This window comes from Periplaneta americana, chromosome 14 (genome assembly GCF_040183065.1).
Source record: "Periplaneta americana isolate PAMFEO1 chromosome 14, P.americana_PAMFEO1_priV1, whole genome shotgun sequence".
Taxonomy (NCBI): Eukaryota; Metazoa; Arthropoda; class Insecta; order Blattodea; family Blattidae; genus Periplaneta; species Periplaneta americana.
The window spans coordinates 1,358,677-1,374,628 of record NC_091130.1 but is presented as its reverse complement, the minus strand read 5'-3'; the positions used below and the strand labels follow the sequence as shown (position 1 = coordinate 1,374,628).

Here is a 15,952-nt window from a genome sequence, read left to right as displayed (position 1 = left end):
GCGTGCTTCATATAATTATACAATAAATAATAACTGTGGACTGTGGAAGGAACTCCGTCCAGAACGTATTTTACGTTGAAGTGAACGCCTGCAAAAGAAATCACACTCCAGGTGAAAGCTCTCTAGCCTCTGACCTTGAGATGCCTCCGGGCATACGCCCCACGATGCTCCGCTCCGCTATTAGGGGAGACTTGCGTGTCGCGGGTTAAAAACAACACTTGAATAATACACAGACCTCGTTTACACCTGCGTAGCCCCTGCCCCGACACTTAATCACGACACACATTGATTTTATCCGACCTCACGACAGTGGGAGAGGGAGAGGGCGACCGGCTGTAACGCTCCTCACCACCAATCATAAAAACGTAGTAGTAGGTCAAACAGTATTCGGACTTGGTACAATCAGTAACTGACCGCATCTGTAGAGCGTTCGGAGTTCAGAAATACCAATAGATATACAGGAGGACATTCCCCCTTTTTGTAATATAACAAACATTGTATATAAAATAACAGACATAACTTATGTCTAAATACTGTAACGAAGCATTGCTTCCGCGTTATAGGCCTGTTGCTTATAAATAGACATAATATTAGTTTGCAGTTTGTTGTATTTCCAATAACCGAATGAATGGAATAGATTTACTTCTGTTATTTTAAATATGTAAATAATTTAATCTATACTACTACTAGGGAGGATGTATGCTAAGAATATGCCTATATACTCAATGGTATTTTCTGAACTCCGAACGCTTTATACAGAGACATCATTTTATTTTTACTAACATTTTTAATATTAACTTGGCTATACCTCTGGATCAACGCCGTTTGCTACCCTCTTCCACACTGGAGTTCGATGATACTGGCGTAATATACAAACAAATCACTTTACTAGGTATAGGAGGGAAGAAAAGTAGTTCATCCATTTACGTGAACTAGGAAATATTGCGATTTTCAGTTTGATAATTTTCATTAGGTTTTTGTTTAATCAAAATACAGTACAGTATTAACAATGAGTGTATTTTATACTATCTACAGCACATTAGCGTACAATATAGAGAATGAAGTTAAATTGAAAAATAATCATAATATGGATATTTAAACACATTTTTTAAAATGGTGGCCGTTCATTTCGATACAGGCTTCAGTTCTAATGTGCATATTATCGCACTATAGACTATTGTACCTAATCCCAATTACCAGTTTCGTTCTTCGTACAAGTAACTCATGTTGAAATAATTCTGTACTTACTCTATAAAAGAGTACCTTACGTACTGTAAATTCAATCTTCACTTCTGCCCGAACCGAAAAGATAAAATTACTCAGACATGCTATCTACTATCCGTCCAAGTGGTTATGTCGTAGGGTCGTTGAAAGGAAGGAAATTACGTGACAGTTAATTACTTAACGAGGCCCTTTCATTTAAGTTATTTTAAACAGTTGTATAATATTACGTAGACGTCCAATTCCTAACAGAAATTAATGTTCTCAGAAAAGAACTAAGACAGCCCAGCCACTAGCTGGCGAATAAAAGCTGGTGGGGGAAACCGGGATACGACGTAGGCAAATGGACGACAGTAGACTACCTGTGCGAAAATGATTCAATATTGAAAGCTCGTCACTGGAAAACGTGAACATATTTTTGGAACATACTGTTTACTATGACCGTAAGGCTACTATGACTGTATATGCGGTCTTGGATCTGTGTGGAGGACGGTTGAACTTCATTAGTAAAAGGGGTGGGAGTGAAGTACATTCAGAAACTCAGGTAGGCCTACAACAAAAATTGAAGTAAAAATAAAATGATGTCCCTGTACAATGCTTAGTATCAGAAAAAAGTGGAATTTCATATCTAAAGGATGAAACTGAATGAAACAATTCGCTACCATTCAACAGGGAAAAGATCCATTGGACATCCAATAAAGCGTTTAGGCCTAAGGCTGTGTTCACGCTGTATCCGTATTTGGCCGATTTTTTACACTGACAACGGTAGACCAAAGACATGAAGTTTAAGTGCAGAGGTCACAACAGAGTCATTCTGCACGGACATGTTTCACAGACATTGTAGCAGAGCTGCCATCGGCATGCAGAGGTGGTGGCAGTGTCCATCAGTGAATCTGATTGGTTCTTGCAAAGGACGGGAATTAGCAGACGAATGACATCGTACACAGTTGTGTCATGATGGTGTGTTGATTGTAATGAGCACAACGTGAAAAACAATATGTTAATGGCTTACGAACGAACAGTTATTACTACTCCTTCAAGAAATAAAACGTTGAGCGTATTCCGAATCTCAGCGGACTGGTGGATATCAATGACGTCACGCTGCAGCGAAGTAGGAATTATTGTATATGCTACGCTAGCAAGATTTCATTAAATTTTCATACTGTCATCTCGCGCAAAGGAAAAAGGGCAGAAACAATTTATTTCTTAAACCAGTAGTAATAATCATTGGTCCGTTTGATGTTCGTTCTTAAGCCATTATATTTTTTTACGTTGTGCTTATTACTAACACAGCAGAACACACCGCCATGACGCAACAGTGTACGATGTCATTCGTCTGCCAATTCCCGCCCTTTACAAGAACCAATCAGATTCACTGACGGCGGTTGATGGACACTGCCACCACCTCTGCACGCTGAGGAAGCTCTGCTACAGCGCTGCAGCATCGCTGAAATTCGGAACAGCGTGATGCCATCCGATTGCTCAGAGATTCCGAACACTCTGGCTGAGACTAACGGTGAAAACCAAATCACTGTGTACGCCAATCTGTAGTGTAGCTCTTATCACCGTCTCTTTTTCGTTTCTTTAATGAGAAACTGATTTATTTTGTACCAGAATGTCTCGGGCCCAATTCTAAAATACAAGTAGACATCCAAGCCTACGACTACATACGGTTCTATTGCTCTATTAAAATGAAAACAAACAACTTGTCATCGGATTGCAGTTTATTCCATTAGACCGATTACGTGCAAAAAACACATCTCTTCTGTTCAACAACTCGTGTATGATGATTAGACTCGCATGATGTTATACGAGAGCATTGAACATTTAATAAGAATTCCACTCGCTCCATGAAATTAGTTATACACGCTTTTATGACTGTACATTTAATAATATTATGTTTTAATTCTGTATATTTTTAGTATTTTTATTGATTTTATTGTGATCATCACCTTATTGGCAACAACACAATATATTTGAGATATCCATAAAAGGGGATCTACTTTATCTAGCTATGTAAATTCACATTGTTTTAAATTAAATTTGTTTTTAACATTTTGACAGGACATTTAATGTTGGTATGGATAATATTGTCACCATGTCATATTTTACTCTAGTCATGGCATTTCCAAATGTAAAACTTGTTTGTAATTGATTTTAGATGATAGGCTACTTCTATCTTGTGCCTGATGATGCCCCACTAGGGGCGAAAACGTTAGTATCAAGATAAATAGGATGTAACACATCAATAGTTTTCTTTCATATGTAATTCATTGCTTAAGCCAAATTGACGGAATAAATAATCAATTATATGTTGATATATGCTATTACCATTTATGTGGTTGTTTCATCTATGTTTGGAACAGAGTATGAAACTTGCTACTGTATATTCTCCTTTTTCTTAAAAAATTGTGTTCACCCAATCGCTTCTATCGTCCTCTAATAATAATAATAATAATAATAATAATAATAATAATAATAATAATAATAATAATAATAATAATAATAATAATTGGTTGTGAAACTTGGACTCTCACTTTCAGAGAGGAACATAGGTTAAGGGTGTTTGAGAATAAGGTGCTTAGGAAAATATTTGGGGCTGAGAGGGATGAAGTTACAGGAGAATGGAGAAAGTTACACAACACAGAACTGAACGCATTGTATTCTTCACCTGACATAATTAGGAACATTAAATCCAGACGTTTGAGATGGGCAGGGCATGTAGCACGTATGGGAGAATCCAGAAATGCATATAAAGTGTTAGTTGGGAGGCCGGAGGGAAAAATACCTTTAGGGAGACCGAGACGTAGATGGGAAGATAATATTAAAATGGATTTGAGGGAGGTGGGATATGATGATAGAGAATGGATTAATCTTGCTCAGGATAGGGACCAATGGCGGGCTTATGTGAGGGCGGCAATGAACCTCCGATTTCCTTAAAAGCCAGTAAGTAAATAATAATAATAATAATAATAATAATAATAATAATAATAATAATAATAATAATAATAATAATAATAGTCTAATAGTAATAATAACAATAATTGTGGGCTTTCTAACTATAAAACTGCTCACCTATTTAATGTATCCCACATGAAGTTTGATAAATACTGGTGAGAGAACTCGGTCCAGATCGTGTGTTGGGCACAGCGTGGTCGCCCGATCAGTTCGCCGTGTATGACAGTGCAAGAAATCGGTCAAACGGTGTAACCATTACCTAAAGGAGGGGTAAGGCAAGACCGTAACAGATCATTCGGCCCAATATCTGCTTGGATGATGATGATGATGATGATGATGATGATGATGATGATGATGATGATACGACGATACGTGGTAACGAATTCATGAACTAGGAGCGGCAGCGGAATCTGATAAACGTGGTCCCCGCGCATCGAACCGCGGCTCTCTGGCTGACGGTGGCGGTGCGCCTGGTGCACGGTGCAGTTTAATTAGCGTGCAGCTGTATGGATTTCATTTCAATATGCATTCACACAAATTAAAACGCATCCGAATTAAAAGCCTCGCGTCGCCGTTCCTCGTATCTCCGCTGTTTTGTTTATCGCTCGGATCTGCGTTGTATTTCCCATCACTCCGCTCCTGCCTGGCTAATGATTTTTTTCGAAAATTCTATACCAAAACATTTGCCTATAGATTGTATAGCGATGAGCATAGAACACAAACACACACACAACAGAATTATCTATGATTGAATCAAATGGGCGTGCGGAGGGGTGGAGAGAACGAATGAGAAAGGGCCCAATGTAATAAATCCAGGCGCCCGTGGTACACAAAACAATGCAGCAGAGCCCCAGTAATAATGTCCAGTGATTTACGAGTGAGAGAGAGAGTGTGTGCATGCATGGGGACTCAATTAACTTCACATCTACCATATATATCCATCAGGCTTGCGGATGGGACTGCATGAATATTGTTGCGTCATTACAACGGCCCAAATTTCAATGCATCGCATGCATTTAGTTAATATAAATATCGCCACCCCTACCCGCTTCCCAATAAGCCGCGCCACTGTGAAGGCTGCATTAACTCCGTCGGCATTGTTTTCGATAAAGAAAGAAATGTTTTAATCTTCTGGTTGGATCTATGTAGGTCTCCACATCCTCAATTATTTCGGTTGCATTTCATGTCCCACAAATTGAGCAAACTGCAAGAGTTCCCAGCCTGCATAACAAAATGCGACTATGGAAAAGCTTGCTTTCCATTTGCAAGTTAGCCTAAGTAAACATTTAAAAACTCTGTACAACAGCAATGGACAATACACGGAGTTATGATGACTAATATTCATCAGATAAGGATCGCACAATGGATAATTATCAACAGTAATCTCACTAGACGTTTTGATTTATCTAGAGAAAATCAAAACTCGAGTGGGATTTAATTGACTATTATACGATTAGAAGAAAGTATATAAAGATTAGAAGTAACGAAGTACTCCAGTACAATAAAATATTAATTGACTTACGAAAATACAACTGTCTTCAAATGTATTATTGTACCATCTCAACATTACGAATATTACGCTAGATGCATGCTAGATGGCAGTAGTGAGCAATGCCTTCTCGTCAAGAAGTTCTCGATCTATTATACATGATGGCAATGTTACTAGTCAAGAAGGCTTTGTTGATTCAGTTTCATTTTTATTAAAATAGTTGCATTCCACTTCAATTATCCGAATCCCAGTAATCAACGTCACTTGACAGATGATTTTCAATAAATCTTAATATTAAACAATCTCTGATACGTGACTATCCATAATATCATATAGCAGAAGCTATAACATAACCTAACTAATATACACAAGTGTTAGAAAAGTTTTAATTAACGACGATGACATAAAAAATAAACATGAATAATTTTAAAAGGAATAATTATTGAATGTACAATTTTCAAATTTGAATGTGGTTGGTGGTTCAATTGATGTTATATTGGACGTGTGCGTAATAGAAGTGGAACTCGTTGATTTAGGCCTATATGGTGTATTCAACTTATTCAGGATTTCCGAATGGTGCTCTTCATTTATTTGTAAATCGGATTTCAGAAGATGCATAGGTATGATCAGTGATTTTTATTAATTCTTGTTCTTGAATGCCAATGCGAGTCATATTTGAAACTGCTGTGCATCGACTGGAGTGGTTTGTAATTATATATATATATATATATATATATATATATATATTTTTTTTTTTTTTTTGACGTCCAGACCAGCGCAGTTTCAAATGTTGGCAAACAAATAAACAAATGCTAGGGACGCGATAAAATTAAACAAATGCTAGGGACCGATAAAATTGTGCGATAAGAAGCCATGATTGGTTGAAATACGTCCTTTCGTACCGTTTTATTGGTCAAAAGTAGTATGACGTAGTAAGAGTGTAATAGTCACTAGAAACCTTCTGCATCTTTATTATTTACATCTAAGTAATAATGCAATGAGGTGAAGACTTTATATCATCTCATACCACACACGGGAGAAAAAAACGTACTTACATAATTGAAAATAACCTCAAAATTGTAACACACCACTCTAGAGACACGATGTGATCACAGTTAAGTCTGGACTGTGCGCTACTAACGCCCTCACGGCGGATAACGGACAGTGTGGAGTCGCACAACCATACCAGTTTCCAGAACTATTCTAAAAGGCGTCTTATTTACCAACTGCTGAAGCTGGCAGCCTTCGTTGTCCAGACATTTCTGGCACTTCTTCATGAAATGTCCCATAACCCGCAGTAGTTCTGGTCGATTAATGCTGTTAATTTCTTGACGAATATTGCATTTCACTTCTTTCAGGGTGAGTGGGGTACTTCGTCATTGAGGGGTACCGTACTTCATGAACGATATCAGGTTTCTCAGCACTCCAGTAACGATTGTTTTGTGAACACACACGTCATGAAGGTGGAACCAGGGGCCTGTTTCACAATGTTTACAAGCTTTGTAAATTGTAAACTTTGCTTGTAAATAGTAAACTTCTGTTTCACAATCTTTGTTTGTAATGCTGAACTTTACACAGGAAATCAAATCTTTACAAATTAAATTTTGCTCACTTTGCAAGTATTCAGTTTCACAATGAAGAGTAATTTTACAAACGTGTAAACTTTACTTGTAAAATTAGCACATTTTCTACAATACCTCTGAGATGTGTAAAGTTTGATATTACAACAAATTATGAATAAATACAATAAATAAATACTTATTAAATTAATTTTTGAGTAACTGGGTAATATTAAGAATTCAACTAACGCAGTTTTGATGTTATTAAGGAGTTCTAATGACTCAGACGAAGATATTGAATTTAGGCCTAATCAAACGACGTATACCTACGTAAAATTCTCCGGCCAAGAATTAATAACACGTTAGTATCATTGTATGAATTTAATGAAAGGTCCCGCGCTATACTTCAGAATACCGCGTAAGTAGGTAAAGGTATCCCCGTAACATGCCATGAAGGCACTTGAGGGGCATGGAGGTAGAGCCCCATGCTTTCCATGACCTCGGCACTAGAATGAGGTGATGTGGTCGGCACCACGCTCTGACCGCCTTTTACCCCCGGGAAAGACCCGGTACTCAATTTTTATAGGAGGCTGAGTGAACCTCGGGGCCGTTCTGAAAGTTTGGCAACGAGAAAAAATCCTGTCACCACCTGGGATCGAACCCCGGACCTTCCAGTCCGTAGCCAGCTGCTCTACCAACTGAGCTACCCATTTACGAAGACTGTATTTAATAAATACTCGCACTTAAAAAAGAAGTTCCCTGCACCAAAAATAAATAATTCAATAATGCAATAACGACACTACTTATGCGGTATTCTGAAGTCGTTTCGAGTCCCGTTTCGCTGTAATCTCTCCTACAAGATATGAGACATCATATCCAACATCCAAAAGCGAAAAGTGATGCGCTAACCTCAAAGCGAGAACTGTATTGTTTTGCATTGGTTGCATACTAGCTGTCAGTTCCGTGTGTTAGCACATAAGCACGGAATTCTAAGATATTAGTGTGCAAAAGTGACCACATGTTGTTAAGAGTTAAATTCGGGGCAGGTTTTTGGATCACCAAAATGTTATTTGCTATAGCACAGAATTTTTATGCTGCTGCTGGAATCACTAATGTTTGTGAGGTTAAGGATGCAACATTAATAAATACTGATGGATCAACACAAAAAATGAACCTGATTTTGTAGTTATACATCGTAATTATTTTATCAATTGCATATGTGTACGTAGAATAAATCTGTTAATTACTTATTTGACTGAAATTGTTGCTATTTATAACTTTGATCATTTAAGTAATAGACGTATTGGTATACTCGACCAATCACATCACATGAAATTCCATTGTGGCCAATATATAAATATAAAAATCTAAATACTTTTAATTTTCTTTAACAATACTTTATATTTTCTGTTGGTGAAATATGAATCAGCAAGCTTAGAATAATCTATTTTAGTACAAAATATATTTATGTACCGATAGTAGTAAAAATACAGCGACTTCAGCTTTGCTTCTTAGCGATTTTTGTAAACTGTCGTTGGCGATATTGTGTAATCAATAATGCGTATTTGTAAATTTTTTTAGCTGATTTTGTAAAGTTCGTCAAACTTTACAAACTAATAAGATAGCATTGTGAAACACAATTTACAAGCATTTGTAATCTTTTACTTGTTATTTGTAAATTGTTAATTTATAATTTGTAAGGATTGTGAAACGGGCCCCAGGTCTCGTCTGAGAATAATATTAAATGTAGGTCATTATTCAGCATCCAGTCAGAAAATGCACGCCTAAGTACAGTACCACTCGGTTGGTGAGATTGTGTCTTCGTGAGTTATTTTATAAGAATATAACTTTAATAATTTAGTGATTTTTTGCACAGAGTCATAAAAAATTCGTACTTGTTGTGAAAGATTGCTAAGTGATTTTGTAGGAGACTACTCCAATCGATGACAGTGTCATCTAATGTTTCTTCTGTGAGGCTGAACACTTCTACATTGTCCGCTCCCCGCAGGGAGTGCGTCAGCAGCGCACACAGTGAAAACCCCGTCGCTCCTGTCCAGACTCATCTGATCTCTCTGTACTAGCAAAGCAACATCTTTAGTACGACTTGTGGCCTACTGCTATACAATAAATACAAATAAACAACAGGTATCTCAGTCATAACAACCTCATAAAATACTAAGTGAAACTATTAATTAAATAATTAAAATACGATCATTTGGTCCAGGGAGCATATATTTTGCTCCGAGAATAAAATTATCTTTTAACATGTTTCTTAATTGCTATTTATCCAAATAGTTAGACCTAAAATACAATCATTTGATCCAAGGACCATCCCGTTTTGGTGCACCGATAATTCGTTCAACTTGTTTCTTAATTTCAATAATAATTATATGTAAATAATTAAAATACGATCATTTTGGTTCAAGGATAATTCATTTAACATGTTTCTTAATTACTACCTACATCAAAATAATTTGGCCTAAAATACGATCATTAGCCCTAAATCCAATGGTCCAGGGAGAATTCGTTTTTGGTGCTAGGTAATTCGTTTAACGTCCTTCTAAATTAGTCCGAATATATTATTTAATAAATCACTCCAAACCAATGTGAATATGACCTGGTTTATGTATAAAGATTACTTTGTGTTTGCTTCATTGTGCATAACTGTATACATAAAAAAAAACATGAAAATTAACATGACACAAACATTATTTTACGAAATACAGAAAATAAATATATAAGTTGATATGCACATCTATTATCAGGAAATACACCTCACTTAACGATATGTATCAGAGGAAGAACAATTGTTTGTATGCATCTGAAGTCTGACTTGAGTAATATGTAGCTAATCGGCGATGTATGCAATGGAAGGGGAAAGGAACTGACCACCCTACTCCAATATCCCCTGACCTAGCTGTCTCATAAATGGTGCCTTGTTGGTATCACTTGAGAGATTCAGAACTGTCTTCGGACAGTTGACTAAACAACAATAATATATAAGTAATAAGAAAACATAATATTGATATTTACTATTTGCCGCGTGTATATCTGTAAAGTTATTCCAACTCTCACTTTCATGATAATGAAATAACGCAACGCAAATCATGTTGTCAACAGTATTGGCAGTAATATGAACGTAAGCGGCACTGAACAAATAGGGCCTAGATTCGTAAAAGTTCGTACTACTACATTAGGGCATGTTGTCATATTGAAAGTCATCTCAACTCATTTTACCTATTATAATAAGCGTACATTAGACTACGAAAGTAAATTAAATAATAATTTGTTACTGGTACAATTTCGGGAGACGGATGCCATGTTTGATTTCTCCATTTTAAGCAGCTGAAGTAGATGCACAGAAAACAGATAATTGTCATTTAGAAAAGAATCTTTAATGCAGTGCCTTTGCTACTCTAAATTATTGTCACAGTACTTACGAGTAATTAAACTATTTAATTAAAACTTGCAGTGACTGTGAATTACTTACCAAACACGAATTTTTAAAATTACCAAACATTCGAATCACAACACACGCCACTCTTACAATATGTTGACTGGCATACTGAGACATGGCCTACTTGATGCGAGGCAAATAAAATTGTCAACGAAAATGGATATCTTGATAATAGATGGCGTTTAACGCTTCGAGAATCATGGCATGCTGTTAAAGGAAAATGGAATGGTGGAGGTATCGGTTCAAGGACGAGATTGAAATATGCAATAACGTAACTATCGTCTTTCATTCTTTCTTGCGAACTCTATTCACCTGTAGGCTAATTCCGATCGGAATGTGAAAGAGTGCACGGACTTGTGGCTCGTGGTTTCTTAAATTTGGAGCAAGTAATTGCAGCGCATGGGAACGGCCCGCTGCGGTGGCAGCGACACAGAGCGAGTATCAATCCGCAATGCTTATTCCAGACAGGAAGTGCGCAGATGTGGAGTTGCCTGATTTACAACGCGCAGTAAGAACTGGAGTGACCGTTGTTTGATGCAGTGTCCATTGTTCGACCTCTGCCTCCATTTCCGGTCAGGCAGGGCACCTTTGGTGCGGAGGATGCAATGCATCAATGTTTCTTTGAATAAATACCAGACAAGTTCGAGACTATTTCCTTTGCCTACAACGCGTCGTCCTACGCTGTTGCAAAGAGTACGTCACGTCTCAAACAGCGTACTGGCGTACAGCACAATATCTAACATAAAAAATGTCATGGGAAAGGGCTAATATTTTCCATTCTCAATGTTCTTGTTTAGTCAACTGTCTGAAGACAGGTCTGAACCTTACAAGTGATACTAACAAGGAACTAAGCCAGGAGATAATGGGGTAGGGTGACCAGTTTCTCTCCCCCTCCATTGCATACATCACTGATTAGTAACATATTACACTAATCAGACTTCAGATGCATACAAACAATTAATTAGTCTTCCTCTGATACATATCGTCAAGTGAGATGTACCTCTGATAATATACGTACTTATCAGCAAGAACCTCAATCAGAAGTACCAATCTCAATAGGTCTAAACTTCGAACAAAAAAATATTACCATATTCTTTCGAAATTTAAATGACTTAATAATTCATCAGTGATTTAAGGAGGAACGGAATTGGATTTTCGGTGAAAATTTGTTGTTTTTTTATTAGTTGGTTTTACCTCTTTAAAATGGCATATCAAATATTATGGCTATACTAAAATTTTATCCATTTCAATTTTTCGATTTTCTGCGAAGGGGTAGCTACATGTTTTAATATGAACGTTCACTTCCCATAAATGTACGGATTTCGGACGGAAAATTAATTTTTTCAGTTTATTCCTTGATTTTTTCTTTAAATTGGTATAGCGCATAATAAAATTATTATTATACAATAATTATATTCTTTCTTCCCGAGGAAGGGGCGCAGTATACATAGGCTACTGTATACTAGTATAACTTACTTTCATGTTAATTTCAGTAACGGTTATCATATCTGACCGTAAAACCAGCGGGCCCGAGTTCAAATCCTGGTTGGGGTTTTTCCCCTCAATCAACTGAAGCAGAATTGCTGGGTAACTTACGGCGATGGCCCTCGAAATCATTCCGTCATCATTAATACGATAGCCCGGGAATAAGTTCACGGTGTGGAGTGCTGTACTTGTACAAGAGCGCGACCGTTCGGCTACAAGTATCATTCACAGAACAGGAGCGGTAAGCACAATAAGTCTCAGGCTGTGGTGTAGACCATCGAGACCCTCCTCCGAAAAAGAAAAAAAAAGTTTATTTTCCGTTAGTTTAGTTTTCCCATAAAAATAAATCTTTCCTCATCTTCTATTTAATCCAGAAAGCTTAAATTTTGAAGAATTTTTTATTTGGATGACTTACATGTACTGAAATATTGATTTTTAAACGTTTCAAATTTGGCAAATATTACAGGGGAAGTCTAACGAAAATCGTTGAAAAAATATACGAATGGGGAAAAAATTATTTCTCAGTAAGGAGATAAATTAAAGAAAAACTAATGTTTCAGCATAAAGTCCACTTAGTGCACATGAGCTAGCTACCTAGCTTCAACAGTTTTCGACTGAATGTTCCGGTGTGATTAATATAGGATCACTACGAAATTGTCTAAATCATTTGTGCACACCATGTTTTTTAACACTTTTTTAAAGGTTTAGGTCTTAAAGTTTTATATTCCAACTCTTTTATTGGAAGTGAAGCATTAACTCTTCAAACAGCAATATTTAAAAAGAATAAAATTCAAGCTGCAAAAATGCGCTTCATGAGGACACAGCAGGATATAGTCTACATCAAACAATCTGAAAGTTACTGCCATGTTAGAATATCTTCAAAATTACAGAACAAATGGATTGAAAATGCTAACAGAATGGAAAATTAAGATTACCTAAACAAATTCTAACTTACCAGACATGTGGGAAAAGGTTATGAAGATCTGAGAAAAATGGCATAATTTTCAAGACAGGAAGACGATTATTATTATTATTATTATTATTATTATTATTATTATTATTATTATTATTATCATCATCATCATCATCATCTTTTATTAAACTGAGTTTTAATGTTTATTTTCAACTTCCCTGGCTCATTTCACAACGTTTTATTTCAATATGATAAATTTATACGTGTGGTTGATTGCACTGAACAACAAATTTTTGTTTTTTGTCTTGCTCCGAAATAAAAATAGGCGAATATTACTATTAGGCCTATGTGTTCCTTAAATCTGAATTTAAAATCAAAACTGTCCCATCACGTACTATTTTCCGGGAAAAATGAATTTAATTTTTTATGAAAAAACTTTTGTTTTTAATTTTTCACAGCTACTGATAAAATTACAACACACTAGGGATTCAAAATGCCTCATAATACTTGAAAAATGTGTACTGGATACAAAAATGATGTCACATAGTTTAGAACACAACAAATATTTCATGCGTAGCTACAATGAGAAAATTCTCGGAATTTGAATTTAACATTTAAAAGAATTTTCTGGATTACTTCCGTTTATAACAAGACATGGGGCTGTCTTTTACAAGGAACTAACAATAGTCTGCAAGCATGCTGGATGATGATCTTTTATATCGCCTTTCCATTTCAGATATTATTGATGAAATCTTTCCCCATGCTCGTCGCTTACCGCTCCAAGTTTAGAAGGCAAGAAATACAAATGAGAATGTAAAAAGTGTATTTTGAGAGACATATTACACCCCATTTTCTCATATGCACTTAACATGGTTTCTGCAACAAATTCTATGTAGCTGCCCTAGAATTTCCAAGGAAATTTGAGCAAACATCTTTGAAAGCGCGTCATGGCATTTATTCTGTAACGGAAAGTTTTCCTCAAACAAAGAGTCAGCCATAACTTTGTGAATTTATGGACCGATGAAAATGCTCTCTTTTAATTTGCCTTCACTCAAACTGGTAATCTTTTCTTTTAAATACTGAAAACCACACCCTTGTTTGTTCATTGCGTAGACCTCACTTTGAATTGAGACGGTTTCGGGTGAAGTTCCCGGGTAGCTCAGTCCGTAGTGTGTCGGTATGCTAAGCCAAAGATCCCAGAATAGATACCCGGCCCCGGAACAATTTTTCCCTTAAATTAATCAAGTCTATTTCACAGGGAGTTTTACCTAAAATCTAGATTTGCACATCACTTTGAACTGTTATGAAATTTACTGAATAGAAGGGACCAATATCTGTTTATTTATTAGAAGTATAAAATAACATGCCAACAACCATAAGAAATCGGAATTAAGTGCACACTTTTTTCATCAAGAATGCTTTAATGCCTATTATTCATTCGAAAATGTCGAAATCGCTTCTTTGCAGCATTGCAACACGTCCACTTTCTTTATATTTCGTATATTGGGAAATAAAAGTCACATGTCGTTAAGCTGAGCTATATGCGTGAATGCAATTCAACTGACTTCATTCCTCTGTTTTTCTGGGTATAAGGACATACGGAATTAATATTGCCATAAGAAACCTATGTACACAATGAAGAAAAAACTTAATCAGCGGGCAATGTTAAGGAATGACCAAGTCTTGACAATTTGTAAAACAAGAGAAAATTATTTACGGATGCTAAGTCAAAGCACGATGTAGGCCTACTCGTCTTCCACAAATTATCAAAGCCTGCTAACTTCTAAACATGGCCCTCTGATTAAGATAATATATCTTCATTGTTTCTTTGCATATATTCTTATGATAATGTTAATTACACAGGAAAACACGCGGTAGGCCTATGTGCCTAACAACATAACGAAATAAGAATGAAAATGGTCCAAGCAGGGTCACCAATGCGACGAAGTGAATTTCTTCGATACGGGAACACTACCACAACGGAGCAGGGAGACGCGTGTGAGCAGCTCGGAAAAAGAAACGCGTCATTAGCGAGGAGATTGCGTTTCTTTCCTGCGCGGCAATCCCGGGATTTTATGTCTTTTTTTTTTTTTCAAGTCTGTTGGCCGATCCGCAGCTGTTTAATGAGATGCTGGGAATTAACATCCCAGACTAATGACTTTTTTAATGTCCACATTAAAGTCGCTGTAACGCGTGGGGTCAGGCCGCAGCTTTATTTTATTCACTTGTTTGGGTGTTCACTTGTCGCTGATAATTTGTTCATTAGTGCAATACTTCGTCACACAGACCAGGCCCTCAACTCATTCACAAAATGAAAACTAGATAGATTTGTAACCTACAGCGCAAAGGATGAAGCAAACCTATTTTTGGTTCTGTTTTCACAGTGACGTCACTCTTCCTCCTACACACAATTTTCAATTACGAAACAGGCCATATGTACAAGCCTCATCCAGCTGTAAATTTAAAAATCTTTCTTTTTGTCTATAAACTTTCGGTTCTGATATGTTTTTTTTTCTATCTCAAAATGTGTTATTCTTTATATATATGTATATATATATATATATATATATATATATATATATATATATATATACAGAGTGATTCACGAGAATTTACCGACACTTACCGAGCTTATTTCCGAAAACATTCTAAGCAAAAAATGGCATATAAATATTTGAACTAATCTCAATATTTTCAAAGTTACACTAATTTCAAAGTCTTTGTAATAGTAATATGCGTTACAAGAGCGGTATGTTGAACTTTTCATGTTCGAGGAAAAGTTTGAAAAAGCGAAACGTAGTTGAGCTTTTTTAATTTCCGAGAATTGAAAGAAAACATACCGCTCGTGTATCGTGCATTATTTTGTGCGA

General features: G+C 36.3%; 1 protein-coding gene across 1 annotated transcript in view; it reads right to left on the bottom strand.

The window, feature by feature from the left end:
- Ets65A (DNA-binding protein D-ETS-3) overlaps nucleotides 1-10,773 on the bottom strand; it is a 420,065-nt gene extending 409,292 nt beyond the window's left edge. Inside the window, exon 1 of the mRNA XM_069844799.1 lies at nucleotides 10,718-10,773. The gene's annotated coding sequence lies outside the window, so the exon portion shown is untranslated. The remainder of the gene's footprint in view (nucleotides 1-10,717) is intronic.
- Between the last annotated feature and the right edge of the window lie 5,179 nt (nucleotides 10,774-15,952).